Raw genomic sequence first — 26,295 nt, 5'->3', positions numbered from 1 at the left:
GTGACTGAATGTAGTAGAGTGCAGCTAAGTGCTGCATCTCCTCCTAAGTGATCTCCCCGACTTCTTAAGTGTGTAAGTCATGAGCAGCTATTCTGGAAGTGTATATAAGGCGGCTGTATGCTACCGGGTATTGTGTCACTTTTTGTCAACCGTCACTTCAGGTGCCATCTTTTTCAGAATTGAAAGTGTGTTGTTAATTGTTTGTGATAATCTGTTTTTGGTGCATCTGCATTTATTGATCATCTTTCTTTTGGCAGTAGTGTCTGTGTGTACTCCGGGTATGCGTGGCTGACTGAGTGCCCTTGCCGGTGTTGTGCTTACAACGTAAATCGTTATTTGTATCTACATAATAGTGTTTTTGGATAGCTGCTGCTGGTTCCTTCCAGGTATGTCTCCTTATGTTTTTTTTAGTTCTTTCGTTTCACTTATTGTGCACTGTAGTTACAGGATTTCTGCATTTCAGCTGTGTTCCTGGGGAGTCGCGAGTCTGGGCTACCTATGAATGGTGTGGTTTCCACATGCTTGGTATGTAGATCCTCTTTGTATTATAGCAAACTGATGGGTATGTATATTTTAGTTTATTTATTTTGTTTTTATATTTTAGATGAGCTAAGTAGCATGCCTGTGTACGTCTCTTCACGTGAGGGCTGCATGGCTTGACTTTCAGCGCTACTGTTTTGCTTTTGCTCCTATGCAGCTTTGCTTTGCCCCTTTGGTTCGTGCCTTTGCTGCTGGGCTGTGTGCTTATTATTATTTTTTGGTTCTTTTTGCTTTTGTCTTTTCTTGTTTATTTTAATTGGCTTCTTTCTTTTGCATTCTTGTGATTATATGTGGAATACCGGACGCTGCAGCAGTGAAGCGGAAGTCATGTAATCACAGTGAAGTAGCGTCATGTCTACATTTTTTTTTTTTTGCCATGCTGCTCGCACTGAAAGATTTAAATGAAGATGAGGTGAAAAAAAAGTATATATTGCACAGAAAAATATATTTGTAGAGTAGTAAATTTCATATCCAGTTAATGTTAATATATAAAAAAGTTTATATTATATATGACCAGTCTGATGTTCAGTGTGAAGTAGAAATGCTTTTGTTTGTGGTGAGTGAATGTGAGCCTAACAGAATTTTTTTTTAAAGAATTCAGTCAATTAATTCTGTCGATATGAGTTAATAACATTCAATAAATTAAGAAATCTTACTTTAATCTTCAGAATTTAGTTAATGTGTTAATGTTAATTTGAATAATGTGTTTTCTGTTTATGAGACCAGTTACTGCAGGATATTTTTGCCTCTTCAACCTACACTGACCCTGCTAGCTCACAAATTTAAACTATAAACTCAATTAAGCTATCTGACTTGTTATTAGGAGAAATAACACAGCAGAACTCACGAAGACTGGATTCAGACGAAGCAGGTTTATTAGGAGTCAGCAAGACAGCAAATGCTCTTTATATACATTTCAGGCATGGCACCATATCTAGCTTTAATCAATCATTCACAGTTCCCTTTTGGGTGCATCCAATCACAATCTTCCACACGTGTCCTAGTTACATATTTTCCCATTATTTCTAACTGGCTCCAAGTTTTTCCAGTTAATGCATCTGTAAATTAACCATTATCTTTCTCTTTGTTTACTTTCCCCTCCTGCGAATGTCACTATTTGCATCATTGCATTAAAGGGCCTATATGTTCTCTACCATTTTGCTTAATCTTTATTTACCCTTGAGCCTTTCTCCTACCAAGGACGAGTTAATATACTACCTTTTACATTCTCCCACTGTGTGCCTGTACCATGGGTGAGTGATTTTTCCACATCAGCTATTCCTATACAGTGTATTTATGGACTCTCATGTTTGCTCTATGTGCTTTCATGTTTAGGCTTGCCATTTTAACAGCCTTCATATGTTTTCTGCTTTTGTGATTAGATGTAAGGTCAAACCCTTGTTCAACCCTGGTTCAAACCCTGGTTCAACCCTGGTTCATCCAGGCAGACCTCTGGGCCTCCTTTGAAGAAGAAAAGAATGGATGTCTCCACTCAAACATGTTTTACCGGACCTCTTCTCAAAAAGAGAAAGGTGGATGCATCTACTCAAACACGCCTTACTATGTCTCCTCTTAAGACGAGAAAACTGGATGCGTCCAATCAGATACATTTTACAGTGTCTTGTGGTACACAGATACCCAAGTATCCTTCTGCATCCAAGTGTACCCAGGCTACCCAGATCCCCTGGACAGTGAACAGAGAAACTATGTTTCCTTCAAGATCTCATGTAAAACCCATTGTTGTGAAAAAGTAATACTTTCTCTATGTATTCTTTTTCTAATATACGAATCCTGTTTCAAACCCATTTCTGTGTGTGTGTGTGCACGTGTGTGTACTTTTGGCTGCTTATGCATTACATTCTCTGACTGTGCATGGGGCCTCACTGCTTGTTGCCCTTGGAGATGCACATAGACATATTGCCATACATACACACAGACTGCACAAACCCGTTCAGCTCATCTCTGAATTTCAGCTGCTTTTCAAATATCAGATGAGGTTTCAATTCTTTATATTTTATTACTCTAAATTTCTACATAATTTCCTACATTACTGTGAAACAACTTATTGAAATGAAGATGTTACGAACCCGGTCTAGGTCGGGCCGCAACATAAAAAAAAAAAAGAAGAAAAAAAAAAAAAAAAGGAAAAGGGTTGGCAAGACCAAGATTGCTTTTGTTTTGCTTTTATTCTCCAAATGGAGCACCTTTTATATACACAGTGGTCTTAATCTTCAGAAGCCAGCCAGGCCAAAATAATAAACAAAAATTCCCTCTAACTTTAGCAAAGAAAACTAACTAAACTACAAGAAAAGAAAACAAAAATACCCCGTCTTCCCTCACTCCCTGGCTAACCCAAAAACAGGAGAAAAGATGAATCAACACAAATGGCGCCGACTTCCTACTAACCACTAGTAACCATGCACTATTTACAAAGGTGACTATTAGTGTGTTAAATAACAAAATACTTTATACATATATATAAGGGTATCACGTGAATCGTAATGCGGCAGAGCATAAACAAAGTCAAAACAGGCATAAGGTCATACACAGGCGAAATAGTCATACACAGGCGAAATGCACTTGTCTCTACACACAACACAAATGGCAATGATCTGCCCTGGGATGAAGATTGACGAGGCTTAAGTACACTTCCGGAAGCGTGCCGGCAACCAATCCCATCGCACAAGGCTGGAGCAGGCAGGAACAAGACGTGATCGTAGAGCAGCAAGCCGGATGCAGTAGGTGGGGTCTAGAGAAGGGGGAGGAGACAAAAGAAAACCCAGCCCACCACCAACATAGACACACAAATGGCACATAGAGCAAACAGAAATATATAGAATAACGTAACAAAGAGAATAAAGTTTTTATTTGCATTTCTTTCAGAATTGTGGAATTAATCATTATTAATTTAAAAGAAGGCATAAAAGGCAGAACTATCTGTATCGGCTGAGAAATTTAGTATTGGTGCATCTCTAATTTTTATACATTTATAATAATAATAATAGTTTATATGAACATTTACAGTATCTCACAAGTGAGTACACCCCTCACATTTTTGTAAGTATTTGATTATATCTTTTATTGTGACAACACTGAAGAAATGACACTTTGCTACAATGTAAAGTAGTGAGTGTACAGCTTGTATAACAGTGTAAATTTGCTCTCCCCTCAAAATAACTCAACACACAGCCATTAATGTCTGAACCGCTGGCAACAAAAGTGAGTACACCCCTAAGTGAAAATTTCCAAATTGGGCCCAAATTGTCAATATTTTGTGTGGCCACCATTATTTTCCAGCACTGCCTTAAACCTATTGGGCATGGAGTTCACCAGAGCTTAACAGGTTGCCACTGGAGTCCTCTTCCACGTCCTTAGTCTGCTTGTCTACAGCAAGCTGTTTTCCGGCTTTCTTGTGCATCATCTTTAGAAGAGGCTTCCTTCTGGGATGACAGCCATGCAGACCAATTTGATGCAGTGTGCGGCGTATGGTCTGAGCACTGACAGGCTGAGCCCCCACCCCTTCAACCACTGCAGCAATGCTAGCAGCACTCATACATCTATTTCCTAAAGACAACCTCTGGATATGACGCTGAGCACATGCACTCAACTTCTTTGAACCATGGTGAGGCCTGTTCTGAGTGGAACCTGTCCTGTTAAACCATTGTATGGTCTTGGCCACCATGCTGCAGCTCAGTGTCAGGGTCTTGGCAATCTTCTTATAGCCTAGGTCATCTTTATGTAGAGCAAAAATTCTTTTTTTCAGATCCTCAGAGAGTTCTTTACCATAAGGTGCCATGTTGAACTTCCAGTGACCAGTATGAGGGAGTGTGAGAGCAATGACACCAAATTTAACACACCTGCTCCCAATTCACACCTGAGACCTTGTAACACTAACAAGTCACATGACACCGGGGAGGAAAAATGGCTAATTGGGCCCAATTTGGACATTTTCTCTTAGGGGTGTACTCACTTTTGTTGCCAGCGGTTCAGACATTAATGGCTGTGTGTTGAGTTATTTTGAGGGGACAGCAAATTTACACTGTTACACAAGCTGTACACTCACTACTTTAGATTGTATCAAAGTGTCATTTCTTCAGTGTTGTCACATTAAAAGTTATAATCAAATATTTACAAAAATGTGAGGGGTGTACTCACTTTTGTGAGATACTGTATATGTAAAAATTATATGAAATTATGATTAATCTAATATCTGCAACAGGACATTCAGTCACTTTTAAAGGGAAAAAACAGATGGTAGTCAATGTATTTCATTGGACTTTAACTTTGCCAGCTATAAATCTTACAATTCCTCACACTTTACCCCTGATTTTTAGTGAGAGTTGGCATGGGCCACTAACAAATGACAGTTGCTTGCCCCAACTCTTCCTCCCCTATCTTGCCTTGCCACGCCCACTCCCCTCCCTTCTTCTCACAGCCATCCACTTTAATTTGCATTTTTTGAAAAGATTGTGAGGTAGACTTGAGCTGAAAGAGGGGGGTTTCATGAACCTTTAACCTGTCCAGCATTGACTAGCAATGTAGTGTGAAAGCTGCAGGATGTCAAGAAGTATGAGAGTGGGGCACATCAAAGAAAATGCACAAACTAATATAACACAACCAACAGTTTTTTTTTTTTAAATCCCCCAAAGTACAGTATATTCCAAGCCTGCAGACAGTAATACCTCTGCAACAACTGATGTTAATCAGCTATTACATTTACATTTATTCATTTAGCAGATGCTTTTATCCAAAGCAACTTACAAATGAGGAAATACAAGTAAAGTGATATATCAAGCAGAGAACAATACAAGTATGATAATTGATGATCCATTACAGAACGCTAGCCAAACCAACTGGCTGCATAAAACGTGCCAGGTAGATGATCAAGACAGCGGCCTCTCCCCCCTCATGCTTCACAGAGAGCATCGCTCCTCCTCCTGGCCTCGTGGAGAACCTTGCTCCCCCCTCTGGCCTCGCGGAAAACTTTGCACCCCCTCTAGCATAATAGTGAACGTCGCTTCCCCCTCAGGCTCCACCTTGAGCTTTGTTCCTCCCACTGGCTGTGCAGTAGCCATCCGTATTCAAGCTATATGTTGTCTCTCTGTGGTGCGCAAGAGACTGCTCCACACCTGAACCACAGAGAGCACGCCCAGTTCCTGTCTGAGGTCAAAGAGACAGCCTTTCAGACCAAGTTCCTGTCTGAGGCTAATGAGACGGCCTCCCAAGCCATGTTCCTGTCCAAGGGCGACTAAACGGCTTCCCAAGCAATGTTCCTGTCCAAGGGCGACGAGATGCCCTCTCAAGCCATGTTTCTGTCCAAGGGCAATGAGACAGCCTCCCAAGCCATGTTCCTATCCGAGGTCGACGAGACGGCCTCCCAAGACATGTTCCTGTCCGAGGGTGACAAGACACCCTCTCAATCCATGTTCCTGTCCGAGGGCGACGAGATGGATAACCATGTTCTGCTCACTCCTGAGTCTGCTGACACGGAAAACCAACTTCAGCCTGCAGAGTTCACAGAGAATGACACTCAGGATTCTGTCTGCGTGGAAGCATCCACGCACACCTTAGCTGGACACATTCTGTATCTCAGCGGTGGAGGAAACCCAGAAGCATCAGGGGTAGCTTGTAGAACCTCAATCAAAAGTGACAGGTCTGCAGAAAGATGTGCGAGTTGGTAGCGAGTATTCAGGTCAAAGCCAAGGTCTTCAAAGGATTGAGGGAAAAAGGGTTGTCGATCGGCTGAAAGACCATAAAAAGAACAGAGTCACCTTCCTTGTAGAAAAAAACCCAGTGAAACCAAAAACACTCATGTTACATAGAAACTCCACAAAAAGTTAATCGTTAACCAGCTCTAGCAGAAGAAGGGGAAACACACAAACATAGAGAAGGGGAAACACACACAGAGGGCATGTAAATGGTGCACTTATATAGCGCTTTTATCCAAAGCACTTTACACTGTGTCTCATTCACCCATTCACACACACTCGCACACCAATGGTAGCAGAGCTGCCATGCAAGGTGCTAACTTGCCATCGGGAGCAACTTGGGGTTCAGTGTCTTGCCCAAGGACACTTCAACATGTGGAGTCACCCAGGCCGGGAATCGCACCACCAACCCTACGATTAGTGGACAACCCACTCTACCACCCGCGCCACAGCCGCCCTATGTACTCATATACCCACCCATGTACTCACTGAGCCAGATTACACACAGGACAATAAAGTCAAATAAAGGCATACTTTTAAAAACAAGGATATATGTACATATCTTTAAAACGCCAGTATGAATAAATAACTCAGCCATGGTTAAAATGCCATAAGAAAGTAGGAGTTAGATTTTTTAAAAAGGAAAACAGAGCCAGGTCAAACATAATGGTTCTGGAAAACATCTGAAACATGGTTATAAAGGTTTTCGGGAAGTACAGAAAAGATAGAATAAACATAATGGAAAAACACACTGGTTATGATAATGGTTTTGGAAATCACCTGAAACTTAAATATATTGGTATCGGGCGAAACCAGGGGTGGGCACTGAGAGTGAAAAACTGTATAAAAAGGGAGCCACATTTCTGGGGTATTTAGATCACTCTTGGGACATAGTGGAACAATCAACTTGGACCCTTTTTACTTTTCCTCACTCATTGGTTCTCTGAGTATTTTTTCTCCAAACTGCTATCTGATATAAGTACCTAACTTTGAAAAAAGTCTTTAATAGTGTTTGATTAATAGGTGAAAATAGGTACCACAGATGTCACTAGGCCAGGCTTCTCTATGGATGTTGCTCCGCTTTCCCATGCCACTGAGGATGTCGCTCTGCCATCCAGTTCTGCTGAGGACATTGCTCTGCCTTCCTGTGCCGCTGAGGACATCACTCGGCCTTCCTGTGCCACTAAGGACGTTGCTCTGCCTTCTCGCCCTGCTGCAGCTGATGACCCAGATTCCCATGCCTGGGTGCTGTCCAGCGACCCTCCTTGAGGAGCCTGCTATCTGTTGGACAATGCTTACCTTGGGACCTGAGGGGCCGTGAAGGCATTTTGCCCAGAGGGCCAGGGCTGCCAGGGGAGGGAGTGTTTTCTGGCACTCAGGGAGTAGCGCCTTTGGAGGGGGTTCTGTCACGATTTCCCCTTGTGCTAAGCACTGGAGCACGCAGCGCACTCTGAAGCGCAAGCACGCGCTTCTGGGTTTCAGTGACACTGACTTTGTTTACTTATGACACGTGTGTTTTGTTGTGATTTCTGTCCTGTCTCTGCCCCTGTATCGTCAGTGGTTGTTTCCCCCTGTGTGTCATTACTCTCAGCTGTTTTGTGTTTCACCCCGATTATTTTTAGTACTTAAACCCCTCGTGTCACTTTGTTCGTCGCAAAGTATTGCGTGAGATTTCCACATACCAACCATTTGTATGTTGTTCCTCAGTTTGTTTCATAGTTTTTTAAATCTTGTTTCCATTTTTCATTACATGCTTTGCCTTGCCTGTTTGCAGATCGCCTGATCCATTGCCTGTTTTTGGCCATGATTTTGTTTCATGATTTGGATTTGTCTGCCTCTCTTTAATAAAGCTCTTATCTGCATTTGCATCTATCTCAGTCCACATTACATGACAGGAGTCTTCATGATGATGGTGAAGCAAATCATGTTTTGATATAAATTAACCAATGATTGGTATGTTTTAAGTAATTGTTAAAAGAAAAAACAATGACACATGCTTTTATAATTAATCAACTGGCAGATACTTTTATTTAAAGCAACTTACAGTACATTCAGTATATTCACTGTATAAATGTATGTGTTTCCTGGGAGGCCAGGACATGGCATTACTATCATTCTTACGCTGTCTCTAACAGTTAATATATAGGAACTCTGTAGCTGAACTGGAAGAGAATGGAACATGCTTAACCTGACATGTATGATACTGTAAACACATATTTGCATAGTAGTCACATAGGCGTAGACCACCTCACCACTGCACACACATCCTGAGATGAAACCCCTGACTTTTCTCATGTGCAATAAGCCCTAAAAGTATGATGTTGGTTACTGCTGCCATAAGCCTCAACAGTCTCTCATAGAGATTGGAAGGGATGCCCAGACACAGCTTTATCTTGCTCAATGTTGATAGGATTGACCCTATGCATGTTGAGGATAGAAACACCCTCATCATTGTAGAATCCTTATAATCCCTGGAAAAGTTGTCCTCTGCACAGGAGAAAGCAAGAGGTTCAACCTGAGCCACAGGAACTTCCTGTGACTGGGCAATATTTCTATGTGGCAATATGCATCTTTTAGAGCTATTGTCACAAACCAGTCCTCGAACTGCATCTGTGGAACAATATGTTTGAGCGTCAACATCTTGAACCTGTATGTCTGAAGAGTATGGTTCAGATTGCACAGATCTAAAATTGGCCAAATACTCCCTGAACTTTTTTGCGGACCAGGAAATAACGGCTGTAAAAACCTCCCTCCCTCAGAGACAGGGGTACATTTTCTATGGCCCCTTTGTCCAAGAGGGATCTTACTTCCTGCACTAACGTTGGGCTCTGCTCTGGGCTTACTACTGTGGTGAGCACTCCTCTGAACTGGGGGTGTTGTCACGCTCTGAAATGGACCCAATAACCTTTTTCTATGGTGGATAGAACACATAGAAACACATTTGGCAGATGGTCTTTTAGTAACGTTAACTCTTCCACATTCTGTTGGAGGAAAAGCATAAAATTTCCATTGCCCTGTGACAGCTCACCAACTAAAGAAGACTGAAAACTTGGGAGGACATTGGCTAGGAGAGGGCCTACAGTAATTCTGGGGGCTAACTGCCCTAACAACCTCACGGCCCTGATACTTCTCTCCATGGCCCATCAGGGCCGCTCGTTTTTTGCTTGCTTGGCATTAATAATCATTCTCAGATCAGGCCTATAAGCAGGCTCTGACTGTGGCCGCCTGGTCCCCCTGACTCTCTGCGGGGGAGGCGGGCCACCACACTCGCCTTCTGTGCCTCCTTTGCACTAGTGCTTGCCTGGGCTCCACTCATGGATGCCTAGGCAAACTTGACACGATGGGAAAGGAACTAGCTGAACACCGCAGTTTGCTGTTCTGCCTCGCGAAACTTATCGGCGATGGCGTTAACTGTGCTGCTGAACAGGCTGGAAGGTTCAACAGGGGCATCCAGCAGGGAGACCTTATCTTTATGCCCCATCCCTGAGAGGTTGAGACATAGGGGCCTCTTCACCACAACCAAGCTACACTGAATGGACAATATGATGGGCCTTGTTCACCCAAAGAGACAAATCTGTGGTGCAGCAAAGCTCTGCCACTGCCTCAGGCCCAATTCCCTCCCTACTGTCAAGCTCACTCTTGGTAAGCCTGCAACACTGCCATTGTATGCAGTGCCCCGCAAGCGAGACCCGCTGCCGCATAGACTTTGCCAATCAATGCCAAGATGGCTTTACATGGCTTGGATGGCAAAGCCGGCCCCTCTAAATTCCCTGACATCGATGGAGAGAGGTAGCTCGCAAGCGCCTCCTCCACCTTTGGTATAGCCAAATACCCGTACTATTCATTCCCCACAATAAAAATAATATGACATCATGGGGTTATAAACATGGGTGGTGTATGGTTTTCCCAAGAAGCATGATATCAAGCAAGAAGTATGATATTTCATCATGCACTTCTGGAAAAAAGGGGAGTTTTCTGAGGTGTGAGGGAGATTGATTTTAACTGGGGAGATAGCACTCATCCAGCCTGCCATGAGCCACTTCCTCTTCCCTGGGCAGTCTAAATTCAGTTTCTCTACAGCCCTAGTAATCACTTCAAGCAGCTTTTTATATGTTTGATAGCTGCTCTCCATTTTTAGTGCAATGGCTTCCCCTCTGGCTCCTCTGAGTCAGAGAGGGTGGGTTAACTCTCCATACCGGAAGGAGGAGTCATGACATGAGCTCAAAAACCTGGCGGAGAGATGGATCCGGAAGACAGAGCAAGAAATAGAGCAGCGGTCCTCCTCCAGATCCATATGGGATCCTCAGGACCAGAGCCACCTTGGCCCAGATCCGCGAGGCTGCGAAACCCAACTCCGCTAAGATAGCTGGCCGAGCTCTCGCCAGCTGTGGAGGCAAGTGGTAAGTGGTAATGATTGTACTCTGTTGTAGTGAAATGAGATGAGATGGAGGTGAGGATGAGATGGAGAGAGATACACGCCACGTGAGAGAGAGAGTGTGTGTGTATGTATGTGTGGGCTATGCAACGCGATACCCAGAAGTGGTGTCTCTCCACAATCTCTCTGCACGGAGTCTCCTGTGTCGGGGTCCCAAAAGATATCCTGACTGATCAGGGCACATCATTTATGTCACAAACACTATGCAAGCTATATGAATTGTTGGGGATTAAACTGATTTGCTCCAATGTTTATCATGCACAAACGGATGGGATTGTTGAACAGTTTAATCAAACGCCTAAAAGCATGACTTGTAAGTTCATTCACAATCAGTGCATTTACATGGACAACAATAATCCAATATTAACCCGATTAAGACAATACTCTGATTAAGAAACTACGATGTAAGCAACAATTTTTAATTACCTTAATCTGATTAAGGTCATACTCGAAGTAAACACAAATCGAATTAAGACATGTGGAGTACTCCTGTTTTAGTCTCATTATCAATATTATGGCCAAAATGGAGCCCCAAAGTGACAATCGCTCTGAACATGAGGGGCAGAGTTCATCTATTATACATGTGATCAGAGCTAAGAGTCGAAGGCCCAGTTTAATAATCTTGCTGACCGTTGATGGCATACCAGTTAATGCAGTTATAGACACTGGTGCTGAGGCTATAATGATGTCTGAAGAGACATACAGCAAACTACCTGTTAAATCGCCTTCAGTACTAAAAACGTGTGTCTCCACAATGCAGAAACTGGAAGGGAGATGTCAGCAACAGGCGGCATGAAAGTGAAATTCAGAATTGGCAAAAAAGTGTTTGAGTGGACAGTTTGCATTGCACCAATTCTTGATGCCCTGCTCCTGGGCTTAGATTTCTTAAAAGTTGCTGATTTCACCATACATGCCTTTGGTAAAGTTTTCATGGGCTCTGAACTCATACCAGCCTATATATCTGAAGGCAAGGGGCCAGACTCTGCCATTTTGAGAGTGATGTTTGGGAGTGATTTCACTATGCTGCCAGAGTGTGAATGTCTAGTTTGGGGTGTGATAGATGACCCAAAACCAGAACTCCCTGCTGTTCTAGAGCCTGTTAGCCTGGGTGATGGATTGTCGTCAGGTAGCATCATGATTAACATGGAACAGAGAATCCCAGTCAGGTTATGCAACATCACAGCTTCCAGTAAACCGTTATCATGGGGAGTCTGTTTGTGTGTGCTCATCGAAGCATATCCTGATGTTAAAGAGGGCAGAAAGAGAGAACCTGCTCAGTTCCAGTCATTGCTCAGTTGTATGCAAAGGGGGGGCTCAATGACAAAAGACCCTAACAATAAGCCTCAAGATAAGCACAATATAAGAAAAGTGTCATCACAAAATGCTCTTGACCTTCCAGAACATCTCAGACAGTTGCTCACCTCCGCAAGTGAAACGCTCACTGAAGAGCAACAAGAGATGTTAGTAGCCCTGCTAAGTAACAGCCTGTCGACAGGCTTAGATATTCCTGTGTCAATTGAAAACAGGATTGACACATGAATATCTAAGAGTATTGAAAGCCAGTACGACACACCCCTTTAGAGTTTTGGAATGAGGAGGAAACATCTATCAGGAAAATGCTTGATTCCAGCATTGTTATCCCCTTGGCAATAAGACATACATGCTCTCTTGACTGTCAGAATGAGGGTAGTTGCACTAGCAGTCCCAGTCATGTTAATGGTAGGTAGGTTATGTAGGCTTCCACAAACTGGCTGCAACCGCAAGGCCTCAATTGCCTCAGTTGGCTAACCCAGATCTTTCAGTCTTCCATAAATGGATGTCTGATGGTTCTTTGCCTGCTAAGGAAGAGGTCATGATGCAGAGCCCAGCAGTTCGCAAATACTGGCTGTGTTGATCTCAAGTGGAGATACGAGATAGGATCCTCTACTAACGTTGGGACCATGTCATGGGAGGTATGTAATCTCTAGGCTTACTTGTTACTGTTTCCCTAATGAATAAGGTACTCTAAACCTGTCACAGTCCAGCACAAGCGGGTCATGCAGGGGAGGAAATGACGCTCCGCAGGTGTTACCACAACTATTTTGTCAAAAAGTGCCCACAGTGTAGTTTCTGTAAGAAAAACAGTCCAATGGACAGGGCCAAGCTCCACAAGTACCAAGCTGGAGTGCCTACAGACTGACTCCACCTTGATGTCCTAGGACCATTCCCAGAATCCAAGCCAGGCAACAAGTGCATCCTTGTCATAATCAACCAGTTTAACCGCTAGATAGAGGCATTCCCTGTCCCCGAACAAGGAGCTGAGACAACAGCAAAGAGGTTGGTATCCCGTCGAGATTCACACTGACCAAGTACGGAACTTTCAACTCGCTGTTCACAGACATTGGTTGCCTGTTACAAGTCTCCAAGGTCCAGTCCACACCATATCATTCAGCTTCGAACAGGCAAGTGGAACGATTCAATAGAATGGAACAGCTGACTGCCTCACAATATGATTAATGTCATTCATGGTAATCTGGGGAAACTTTTGTAAACAGTGTGTAATAAACAAAGCGTAATAAACAAAGTAAACAAAGTGTAATATGTCATACTCTCCTGCGCCATCTTCACACAGTTATCAACAATAGCGAAAATGGCTTCCGGCGTGGCACCAGATGTAACTGAGCTGGCTGAGACAAAATACGGAAGCGATTGTGCATAGAGTGTATTTAACTTGGTAAACTCTGATATTATATGCATATGATAGCTAATACTTGGGGGGAAAACATTCAAAGGACATTTGCACTTCTTGAAAAATGGACAGCAAGCAAGCCCCTGACAGCTGTGTAACACTGCAGCTACCCTTCGGATTAATTGATAGCTTTTCAAATTAAATGACACAGAGAATATCACAAGGTAAGACTAGGTTATATTGTTATTGTTTTTGTTTTCCAATGGGTGATGAACACATGCCTTAGGGTCATACTTGTATATAATAATACAAGTTAGAGATGCATTGTTGTGATATTTGCTGCTGCAGCCTGCAGCACATACTGATAGGGAAGGAAGGAATGAGGAATTGTCACGGAACGGGACTGGAAACGGATGCAGGTGCAGATCAAAGTCTTTATTAATAAACAAACAAACAAACAAACAAATCGACAAACACAGGGAGCACGGTCTATACTGAATAAGATCAACTGGGATAAACATGGAACTATAGTCTAGGCGTCACTCGAGAACAGAACAGAGACATGAGACCGCTAGCATGCTACACGCATTGGCACTCACACACAGAGCTATCGCTATAATCCCTTAACATTACAACATATAATACTGCGCGAAGTGCGCAGCCACACGAGGGGTTTAAATAACAAGCATAATCAAACTAAACATGGACACCTGGCTCAAACTAAGCTACACCCTCGCAGATAAGCCAATGTCTAAACAGGAAGCGAACAAACCAAAACAACAGTCACGTGTCCAGTCAGAAGCCGCGCCGCAGTGTCATCTGCTGGCCGTGGTGTAACAGGAACGAATAGAAATATGTAGTGTTTTATGCTGTCATGTGGGGTAGTAAAGAGAGAACCTAATCAGGACTGCCAAACCAAAATGACTTGAATCCAAGTCAAGTCTCGAATCAGTTATTCACGAGTCCAAGTCAAGTCTCAAATCAGTTGTTGACGAGTCTAAGTCAAGTCACAAGTTATTTTTTTTGCGACTTAAGTGCGACTCAAGTCCAAGTCGCAGACTCAAGTTTCCATCTCTGTCATGGATTAATTTATTTAATTTCCACCATAAATTTTCCAAGACTCAAATTTGTGACCAATTTGGTCGCACATGCTCCCAAAATTTGACCTGTGCGACCTCAAAATATATATGGAAGCATTTGAGCGAGTGAAAATAATTGTTGTGGTGTAACAGGTTTTCATTTCTCCACAAAACGTTCTCTAATTACTGCACAGTATGTGCCTGCTATGAGCTGATACAGTGGTCCACCGTTCTATCCAACATTACATAACCAATTAAACCTCATTGTAACCCACATTGAATTATCACCAATAAATAATCCATAAAATGCATAAATAAGCTAATCGGTTAAAACACATACATGTAAGAAACAATTAAGAATGGTTAAAACAGTTTGACAGTGATTTAATGTAAACAAATAGAAGTATGGCTGTAAGAAATTGTGGTGACGCTTCCCCTTTAAGAGACTCATTGGCCCGTTTTGAAGCAGCACTGCGCAGAGCGGAGAGGAGAAGCAGGCAGACTAACAAGTTAAAAAGTTAAAAGCTTTTGTGAAGACTTGATTTAGAAGCTCAAAAACAATACTTACCTGCTTGGGCAATTATGAAGATTAAATACAAGAAAACCACAATGTTTTTGATGAGTTTCAACCCCTTTTACTTGAAGTGTTGTAAATGCCATTGTGAAGTGAATGCTGTAAACGGTAGCAAAGAGCTAATGATGTAACTCTGGAGAAAGCCGCAAACACTATTTACCAGTAATAACTTTGAGTTAGTTAAAGAAGCAAAGTGTGAATTTATATTGTGTTAAGTTGATTAAATGTGAGTTTTAGCTCATGTAAAGGAAAAAGATGTTATCGGCCTGACGGCAGGAGAGAGGTACTTCTCTGTCGCTATTCTGAGGCCTAGTTGAACATGTACAGTAATGTAGCAGTAATGTTACGTTTCACAGAAATTGTAAAAGGGTATTTGCTTTATTCATGTGGTTAGAATAATTTATTTCTTTTATGACCTGTTCTACAGGTCAGTTAGTTAGTTAGTTAGTTAGTTAGTTTATTTATTTATTTATTGTTGTTTATGTTCCTGTTTGAAATTGGACTTTAGTCTGGCGTGTGGGGACTACGCGCGCACACACACACACAGACACGGGATACAAGATGGCGAGCCAAAGACATGGACAAAGTTTCTAGAGACAACTCGGCTTCTTCGTGCCAGAGAGGATCTGCTGTGTACGATGGGATGCCGGTAAACTCGCTGCCAGAGCGGTAGGAGTGTTGGGACTCATTTTTCCCTTGGAACTGAACTGAACTGAACTGAACTGAACTTTACTGATCTTAATTGAATTTGAAGGTATAAGTGAAACTGAACTTGAACTGGATCTGAAGGGTTACTTTACATTGTATGCGGTTTCATCATTGTGAATATTATGATTCAAGGTTTAAGAGTGTTTTACTTGAATTGACTTTGATTTGGAAACGACATAAATGTTTTCTCACCTGTAAGGAAAGGAAAAAAGAGTTAACTCAAGGGATAAAAAAAGAGAAAATAGGCACACCCTATTAACCTAAAATAAGATACTTAGACCGGTCTAATCTAATAAAATAAGCTAGGTAAACCATATTGTTTGTGACCTAGGTGAAGGAAAGGGAAAGAGGGAAAAAAAAAAGGATTAAAGTGGGTTCTACCTACCTTTTGCTACTTGCAGGACTATTAATTGGTTCTGATGTCTGTTTAATGTATTGTCTTTGTTGTCCTTCAGTAAACTGCCGGCTTTTGTATTTAAAGTACCTGGTCTCTGGTCTAATTTTTTCACCGTTACCCCACTCCATCTGAACCTAGAACTGGTCCAGTAGCTCAATAAAGTTGTATCAGAGCATACAAGTGCTACATCATCTTTACATTCTTAACTTTAATGCAGAGTTTAGACTGGTTACTATTAGCTGTCAATAACTCCCAGGGCTTGAATTTCAGCATGGGATTGCTCATAACCATTCCTGCAAAAGCTTGGTTTTATAATGCAGGAAATTCCCACACAAATTTATTCGCTTCATCTCGGATCGAATTATTAAATTAATCCACAGACGCAAACAAATAAAATCAACATGTTAAGCAGTCTGTCTTTTAGAATTTTATTCCACAATCAGCGACTGCACTGTCCTTTTGTCTTGCGCTCTGTATTATAATCCTGTTGAGTGCTTCATATTGTCAATGCCATGGTATCGTGTGTACGTGATACGCTCTACCATTTAAAGTCGGAATTCACAATGAGCTGTTTGTCAAGAAAGTCTCAGCTTTCAACGAAACAGGACTCAACAGGAAGTAAGCGCAGGAGTAAAGTCTTTATTTACACTCGTTCAACTAAGGCAGGAAACACTCGTTTAACTAAGGCCAAGGCCTTCCTGTATACTAGGCCGGATTATATTCCTAAAGTGCCTACATCAGCTGCCCACCCTGTGGTGTTGCAGGCTTTCTGCCCTCCTCCGTTCCTCACACCGGAACAAGAGAGGATGTACCTGCTGTGTCCAGTAAGGGCTCTCTGTACTTACGTCCACCGCTCCGGCCAGTGGCGTAAGTCGGAGCAGCTGCTGGTCTGCTTTGGCGGTGACAGTAAAGGTGATGCTGTGTCAAAGCAGCGCATCTCGAATTGGATAGTGGAAGCAATCTCTATGGCTTAAGAGGTGCGTGGTCTTGCCACGCCTCTGGGCATAAGAGCTCATTCCACTAGGGTGGTCGCCTCCTCAAAGGCTTTGTCCAAAGGGGTATCCTTGCAGGATGTGTGTGCGGCTGCAGGGTGGTCTACGCCACACACATTCATTTGTTATTACAGCCTGGATATTCATTCCACCCCGGGCTCGAGTGTCTTGCAGTGACCCTCGGGCTTGGGTATTTTTGAACAGGCCGTACCCTCGGTATGACGGAGTGGGTATTCCCGTTCCCATACTGTTATGCTAAATGCAACGTTGAAGTTCCCTTTGAAAGGGAACGTCGGGGTTACGCATGTAACCCTGTTCCCTGAGAAGGGAACAAAACGTTGCATAGCACTGTCATACCAGGGCAGGCCTGTAAATTGCGTTTTCGCTTCAGATAATAGAGGCTGGCGGCGTGGTTCACAGGTGCCATATATATATATATCATGCGACGCGCTTAATTGCCACGTCACCTGATCATGGCAGGCCTATAAGTAGAGGCATGAGTTTACACAAGCTTCAGATACCGGTCACGCGCGCAAGGCGTTCCCATACTGTTATGCTAAATGCAACATCTCGTTCTCTTTTCAGGGAACAGGGTTACATGCATAACTCTGACGATTTGTGGGGTTTTCCGATCTGAGCACTGACCGATCAGCCACTGCCTTAGCAGAACATATTTTTGCTGCCATAGCGGGGATGGAATGTGGCTCCAAACTTGTCGGCCAAACATATGATGGTGCGGCTGTCATGTCCGGTGAACTAAATGGCTTGTAGGCAAAAGTTCGGAAACAATACCTGAAGACAAATACAGGCACAAATACAGGGGCCTAATAGAAAGATAAAGATGAGAACCACAATAATAGGGAGGATGGCAGATGCATAAGGGGAAAACCATCCGAATAAGTCCCACCAAAGACCCCAAGTGGTTTTACCTTCCTCATCTCGCCGGAGATCCTCGGTGACCTTTTTCATCTTTTCTAAAGCATGCGAAATGTTACCACCGGGAGCATCATTAGTGGGTACATATGTACAACAATGTTCACCAACCATAGCACACACTCCTCCTTCTTTAGCTAGCATCAGATCCAAAGCGAGTCGGTTTTTGGTACTCATTAATCTAAGTGCGGTCAGTTCATCGTTAATAGAGTCAGTGGCTTCAGTTGTAGCATTTACAAACACGGAGAAGTGGTAGTGAGTTACTTCTGTGAAATTCCACATCTCCGTCATTCCAAATCTAGGAAAAATAGAGGCCCAAAATCGTTTGGCCTTTGTTGACACTTTATGTTCATTCGGGACTTCAGAAAGATCGAAAGCAGTATATAAAGCCCCCTTTGAACGTCGGCTCTTAGGAAGAGACGGGGCATATATGGACTGGACACTAACAGTGACCCTTACTGTTCTAGTAGGAACATGATGAACTACATCCTCAGTTGTCACAACGTACATTCCATCAGTGAGTCGAGCAAAGGTGCAGAGACCATACCAGCCATGGGGGAGAGAAGCGTATGCCCTAAACCCACAAACCCAGTAATGGTCCTCTACTGTGTTTGCTCCAAACACCGGAAAGCCCAATAAAGAAGTATCGGGCAGTCCTTTCAAGTCCATTTATCAGTATACCATCCACCAATTCTGTTAATCTTTTCGCTAGGGTTAATCAATTTAGGGGGTGTGACGAGTTCCTCAAAATGATAAGGAGAAAGAGCACCCATACACATAGATGTCATGCCATCTTTTCCTATAGTTTAAGGGGCTACAGGTACTTTATCTGATACTTCACGATAAAAACATACTGCGAATTTATTACCTTTAGGTAACCGGACAGATTGATGCAAGGTTAGCGGTATCTGAGGCGTTTTAAAAGACCCTTCCTCTTGACAGGAGTACAGGGGGTCCAGACAATTAGTAGGCCAATTAGTTTCATGGTCAGCGAGATCATAGGGGAGATCTTTACAATATGGAGTAGCACCTGGTTTATCAACGCCTACTAAGGGTTTATTTTTACTGGCGGTGACGTTAAAAGGCGTAATAACATAGTGACGCCGTGGATCAATATTGTCGTACCGGTGTCGTCTAAGACCGACGGCTACAGAGCACCACAGATGTTGATATGTTTCTCGCATCGGATAAAAGGTGAAAGGATGGAAGGTGCTATGCGGCATGACAGCGCAGATAAAACAGGGTGTAGTGAGGCGCATTTGCTTCACAGTAAGAACTGAATATTTATAGTATGCATTTTGATTAAAATGTTCAATATGTAAATCATCAGACATCAGACTCGGCTGTAGGACTGTCAGAATTTGAAAAATGAGAATCATCAGATTCATTCCATCCACCTTGGCTAGGAGGATCAACCCCATGAGGATATGTTGGGGGTATAAATATACACAGTAACAGGAACAGCAAAAGAAAATAACATAAAAACATGTTAATGGTTTTGTGATGAGAGCTAATACAGGAAAAACTATATGTATATGTGTAAAATGTGAATCAGGTCAGCCAGCAGGACAGGACTTCCTTCCGTTGTAGACATGTTCACCGATGCTCAGACCTCGTCAGGGGTACAGGTACGTTCCCGAATTGGCAACCTGTCATAGAGAATAGGTGGAGGAAAAATAGAATGGTCAGAGCTCATTTGTTAGTTTTTTAACCAACTTGCATGTCTACAGATCGGTCCTTCTGAGGTCATAACTGCAGTTCTAGTAACAGCTACAACCTCATACAGTCCCTCATATTTAGGCTCCCCTAGTTGTTTGTTCCACTTGGGAACCCGCAGCAGCACCTGGTCACCTGGAACAAAACTATGTGTGGGATTCCTTGAGGGCAATGGTAATTTAGCACGTACACATTCATGTTTTTCCTGCAAAATGTCAAGCAGTTTAGACACATAGTTGTCTAGATGAATATCAACACTACTTCCTGCAGACAGAGAAAGGTTAGTAGACATTTTCCAAGCCGTGGGGAAAGGTTGACCGAATAACACCTCAAAGGGTGAAAGGCCTGTGGTTTTAGATGGCGTCATTCGAATTTCCGTAAGAACGGCAGGTAGAAGGTCAGGCCAGGCAGTACTCTTTCGCTGCTGCATTGCTTTGCTCAGATGGTCTTTCAGAGTGCGATTCATACGCTCAACTACACCAGATGACTGTGGGTGGTATGGTATGTGAAATTTCCAGTCAATAGCTAAATAGTCACAAAGCCGTCGAGTTACTTGTGATGTAAAAGCGGTGCCTTTATCTGAGTCAATTTGCAAAGGTACACCGAAGTGCGATTTCTTTCGCCAAAATCCTGACGACAGTTTTAGCATTTTCCTTCGCGCGTGGAAAAGCCTCAACCCATTTAGAGAAACGATCTACAATGACCAACAACATTGTATGCAGTCAAAACGGTTGGCATATGGGTAAAATTGAACTGCAGACATTCAAAAAGCATCAAAAGGCCTCTGCTTTACAGCAGAATCAGTGGTATTGTTTTGTAGACATATCAAGCATCGTGAGAGAGGTGTCTTTATTTGAGGACGTAAGTCACGTATACAAAATGTGGAGGTCATATCAGACAACACTCATGATAGAGAACGATGTGAGACACCGTGATACTCACGTATTAGAAAAAGTGCGCTAGAGGTGGGAATGCAAAGACGACCTACTTTATCAAACCAGATGCCATGGTGATCTGGACAGGCTCCTTGTGCTCGCCAGTAATCAGAATCCTCAGGGGTTGCATGTGATTGCATAAGGGCAAAATCCACCCCCGGCAACAAAGCACTAGTATAAAAATGAACAACGTTAGACATTAAAAAAGGACAAGGTGATTGTGACCTAGCCGCCAGTTTTGCATGTCTATCAGCTAGCGCGTTCCCGCATATCTCTACAGTGTTGCCAATTAGATGCGCCTTTGTTTTGACGATCGCGAGAGCTATTGGTTTAGCACAGGAAGAGATTAGATTGTCAACTAGAGTGGAGTGTGAGATTGGCTTACCATCCACGGATTTAAAACCTCGCTGAAGCCAAATCCTTCCAAAATCGAGCTACACCGAAGGCATAGCGCAAGTCTGTAAAAATAGTGATTCTTTGACCTTCAAATATCGTGCACGCACGAGTGAGAGCAAAAAGCTCTGCTGCTTGAGCTGAATTAAATGGCAACGAATGTGCTTCAATTACCACATCTGGTAGAGTACAAACTGCATACCCACACTGGAAAACTCCATCCACGGGCTTAGAACACGATCCATCTACAAAAACATACTTACTGTTAAACAAAGGAGTATCAGACAGATCAGATCGAATGCTACATGAAGAAATAATTTCTTTTAAACAATCATGATTTTCAAGTAAAGGAATGGTGTCATTCTGTGAATTTAGCAGACGGTGTAGAGCATGAGCAATTGTGTCAAGAGCGGTGGAGCATTTAATGGTCAAATTTGTGGTAGCACAGAGAATAGTTTCATAACCACTTCTGCGCTGAGCCGTCATGTGTTGTGTTTCAATGTTGGATAACACCCGTTTCACCTGGTGGGCCGTGTGCAACACCAAAGGGTGTGACAAGACCAATCGTTCGGCATCTGCTACCAAAAGAGCAGCACTCCCAGCCACTGCCCAGCCACTGCCCGCAGACAGCCGGGTAGTCCAGCATGTTCCTGTGCCACCCCCAGAGTGTTCATGAGTGGGCAGATGGTAAAGGTTTCGTGTAGTCGGGCAGACCCAGGGCTGGAGAGGAAAAGCAGTTTTTAAATGTTTAAATGCAGAAACAGTCTCAGGTGTGTGTGTCACTGGAGTATGGGTCCCAGGAGTCAAAAGTGGATCGAATGTTCAACGATGGCCCTGAGCTGTTTTGTAGCGGGCAGCTGAGAAGTCATCACAACCGACATCCAGCCATCCGACAGCCTTCTCTGTCCTTTTGATAAGAGAAAACCCAAACATTTGACTTCTGTTTTACCTAGGTGCAATTTTGTACGTGAAACCTTGAATCCATTGTGAGGCAGATGTTCTAGCAGTCTCAAGGTTGCAGTTCAGCAGCAAGCTTCTGACTCAGAAGGTATCAGAAGATCGTCCCGTATCGCAGCACACAGGCGTTGTCATGGAGATCTTGCAAAGAGTCTCACCACACCACGAGAAAACATGGGGCCAAGGTAGCCCTTTGGCAGGTGTGTCCTGGTCAGCTGGCGTCCCCTTACATAAATGCAAACAGTGGCTGAACACTGAAACAACAGAGCACAATCTACCACACTAAACCACACATGGTGTCAAGCTATGCGAGGTGGAAACGTGTCTGACTGATGGTTTGATTGGGACCTCGCCCTACGTGTAGCAGCGGGGACGGGAGATGGGCCATACATATGAGGAGCGGGCTGATACTGACCAGGCTGATAATATAGGACAGATTGTGCAGGAAAATACTGCAGGCCTCCTCTTACCCTAAAACCACGACCACGGCCACCTTGACCTCTCTTTTGCAGCTGATCTCGTTTTTTAGCACGACAGTTACGAGCCCAGTGGCCAGGTTTCTTACAGTAATGACATGATGTGCCTAAACGATAATCAGGACCGGTCAATGGGAGATGAGCACGACAGGACAGCGCGCGCGCTGTGTATATGTGCGGTTTAGCACGAGTGGGTTTTTGCTTCGAAATTGGAGCAGCGGCGGCACTGGAATTTAGGCTTAAAACTTTAGTTCTACGTGGTGGTGTGCAAGGTGTCTTATCATTCACATGGAACGTTTTAGGTAATTTGTCTTTCAAATTATAATGTTTATTCCATAAGGGGAGTAGACGAAGCCATCCCATATAACATTTTGCCATATACTCATAATCCCAAGACAGATCACCTTCCCCGTCATAAATCATTCGTTTGATCTGAGCAAATACCCGCGGCTCAAAGGAACCACAGAGTGAAATAATTTGAAGCTGCGGTGCGCATGCAATTGACCACCCGTATAAACAATCTAAATATGGAACCGTATATTATCCGCCTAACACGGACTCAATCCAGTCTCTGGGTGTCATGCCAGGAGACGGAAGAACCGGGCTGGAGGGAGACCCTCCCATAACTAACTTGGAAAACACCTGATATAAGAGAATACATGATATAAGAGAATTTCCTTTCAATACCCCTGTGCAATTTTTCTGCATTGCTGTGTTCATGTTCTCAATTTAGGGCTTTCACAAGCTTGCAGCACTCTGAAAGACTGCAAGTTTTTTTTTTCCACTTTGAACTGCCTAGCGTCTTTCTTCACCACCTCAGCAAAGCGCACTCAGGCCTCGGATAAAATTGTGAAGAGGCAATTTCCCAAAGCTGCACCTATACGATGGAACTATACATCTCGTTTAGTCAACACTTCCAAAGAGAAACATGAATCCTTGATAGAGCTCTTTGACAGCATAGTGAACAACCCATTGGATTGGGATGAAAAATCTATTCTGTCAGCTGGGGGATTTTTGCAAAATTTTCATATTTATTTTTGTTTTGGAGCTTTTTTCGGATGCTTTCTCTCATACAGACATGCTTTTCAACATTTTCCAATCAAAGGGTTCTGACATTGGGTTATGTGTAATGGAAATGAAGAAAACAGTGAGGAGAGTTTGATCGCATGTATGCGCACATAGAGGAACATCTTGACTCTTTAAAGAGGAACAAAGGTGCTGACAAAAAGGAACAATATCAAGATCTTTTTTTCAAAATTTTAGACACCATTGATTTACACATGGAGAAGAGGCTTTCCTCCCTGGAAAAATTGGACTTTCTTAGCCTGTTGGATTTTTCTAAATTTGTGGAGTACGCTAAGAACTTTCCAGACACTGCATTCAACTCTTTGTAAGAAACATGTGCATGTTTTTTCGACGATGTCCTTTTGTGCAATGAGCTGAAAGTATTATATGCATCTCCTGAACTTACAAGGAGAAAAGTCTCTGAGTTGACATTGTTCATGCGTTCCACTGGCCTGTGTAGTGGCATGGCTGAACTGTACAAACTATGCGAGCTGTTTCTAATGGTGCCATCTACTACTGCATCAGTAGAGAGAACATTTTCTGCTTTGAAAAGGATCAAGACTTTCCAACGCAATGCTACTGGACAACGGTGCTTGAGTGGCCTTGCTCTGATGTCCAATGAAAATCGGGTGCTGCACCAACTGAAGAAATCGTACAGCTTCTATGAAAATGTTATACATGAGTTCACAAAGAAGGATCGGAGAATGAATTTTATTTACAAATAATTATTTACAAACAATTGCAAACACAAGTTTATAAAAAAAAAACTACCTTTGTTAAATATTTGTGGGCAACAGTTATTGGCACCCTTTTAGTTAATACTTTTTCGACCTCCCTTTGCCAAAATAACAGCTCTGAGCCTTCTCCTATAATGCCTGATGAGGTTGGAGAATATATGATAAGGGATCTGAGACCATTCCTCCATACAGAATCTCTCCAGATCCTTCAAATTTTGAGGTCCACGCTGGTGGACTCTCCTATTCAGTTCACCCTACAGGTTTTCTATGGGTTTCAAGTCAAGGGACTGGGAAGGCCATGGCAGGACCTTGATTTTGTGGTCAGGAAACCATTTTTGTGTACGTTTGTCTGCAAGGAATTAAAAATATGCATCAGTGGATTTGAAATAGTCCCAGCACCTCACACCCTGTAATCAACTGAAAGTAATCTAGTGGCAGATGATCAGTCATGCACTTCAGCTGTTTCAGTGTAACGATGTTAGCTTGCACATCAATGCTGGCACTATTTAGTATGATGTGGGAGGCCATGTACACTCTCAGGAATAATGCGTAGGATTTGGCTTTAAGAGGCCAAAATCATAGCAACAACATGCAATTCTCTTCTCCATGGTAGTCAATAGCAAGTCCACTTTAAATGCATTCTATTACTCTGTTTTTATTCTAGACCTGTAGGCAAAAATTAGTCATGCCAGAAAATAAGCTCCCATTTTGGACATATTTAATAGAATATTAACAACATTGTAATATTTGGACAAATATTTCAACACTGTGTGCATAAGTAACTGAATTCATGCCTTAAAGAAGAATATAATTTCTTCCAGTGATATCATAATCATAGATAATGAGCTAGTATTTTTCTCTACTAGATATACTAGATATTTTTCTATAGTGTTACCCTTATGCCAAACACATGACAGTATAGACTACTATTTCTATTTATTTTTTCTGAACCATTTAGGGATTAAATGTAGAAACAAAAATGTAGTTTCTTAAATTATTAATTAAAAAACTGTTAAAACTGTTAGTGTTAAAGTGACTTTTCCTATCAACATTGCACTTTCACCCACAGAAATGCTGTTTTTTATACCATGCTTTGTAATCTGTATTGTGCATGAAATTGTGAACCATTGTGCACAAAAATCCCAGGAGATCAACAGTTTCTGAACTTTTCAAACCAGCCTGTCTACCGTCTACCATGCCACAACCTTACCTTCCTACTGGAGATCTACTACCTTAATATACCTCAACGCATTCCAATTCCTAAATGTCTAAAAAATGTCTAAAACAGGGGTCGGGATCCTGTGGTTGCGAGCCATACTGAATATGGCTCTTTCGATAATTGCCTATGACTCAACTGCGGTGACAAAAATAAATAAAAACAATCACAAATTACGAAAGCTAGTGTGTGTCAGCTAGTGTGTAAATTAAAACTCTGCATGTTATATATTTTAAATTATTACATAATTCAGATTTGATGCCAGTTTTTCATGTATCAACCAACCAATCACGATGTGGCACAACAAGCTTAAATTTCATTGGACAATGTGGAGCAGAATGGTAATTTCTGGGTCTAATTCATAAATGAGTTGAAAACTACATAGCCAGTTTGTTTTCAGTTTTTTTTTAAACAAAGGTGAAATGGCCAAAAGAAAAAATTACGAGTATTGTCCTTTCCAGTCCGAATGGACAGAAGAATTTGCATATTTGGAAGTCGCATTAATGGTAAGTAGTATTCAATTTACTCTTACATACTGCATCTTGCATTGATGCAGTATGTATCACTGTGAAGAGGATGGTTTGAGTGGCCAAAAAATCTCCAAGGAGCACAGCTGGAAAACTGCAGAAGTTAGTTGCGTCTTGGGGTCAGAAAGTCTCCAATACTACAATCCGATGTCACCTACATCACCACAAGTTGTTTGGAAGGGTTTCATTAAAAAAGCCTCTACTCTCATCTTAAAACAAACTCAAGCGTCTTCAGTTTG

Source organism: Ictalurus furcatus, chromosome 18 (genome assembly GCF_023375685.1).
Source record: "Ictalurus furcatus strain D&B chromosome 18, Billie_1.0, whole genome shotgun sequence".
NCBI classification, from domain to species: Eukaryota; Metazoa; Chordata; class Actinopteri; order Siluriformes; family Ictaluridae; genus Ictalurus; species Ictalurus furcatus.
Note: the sequence above shows the minus strand (reverse complement) of the source record.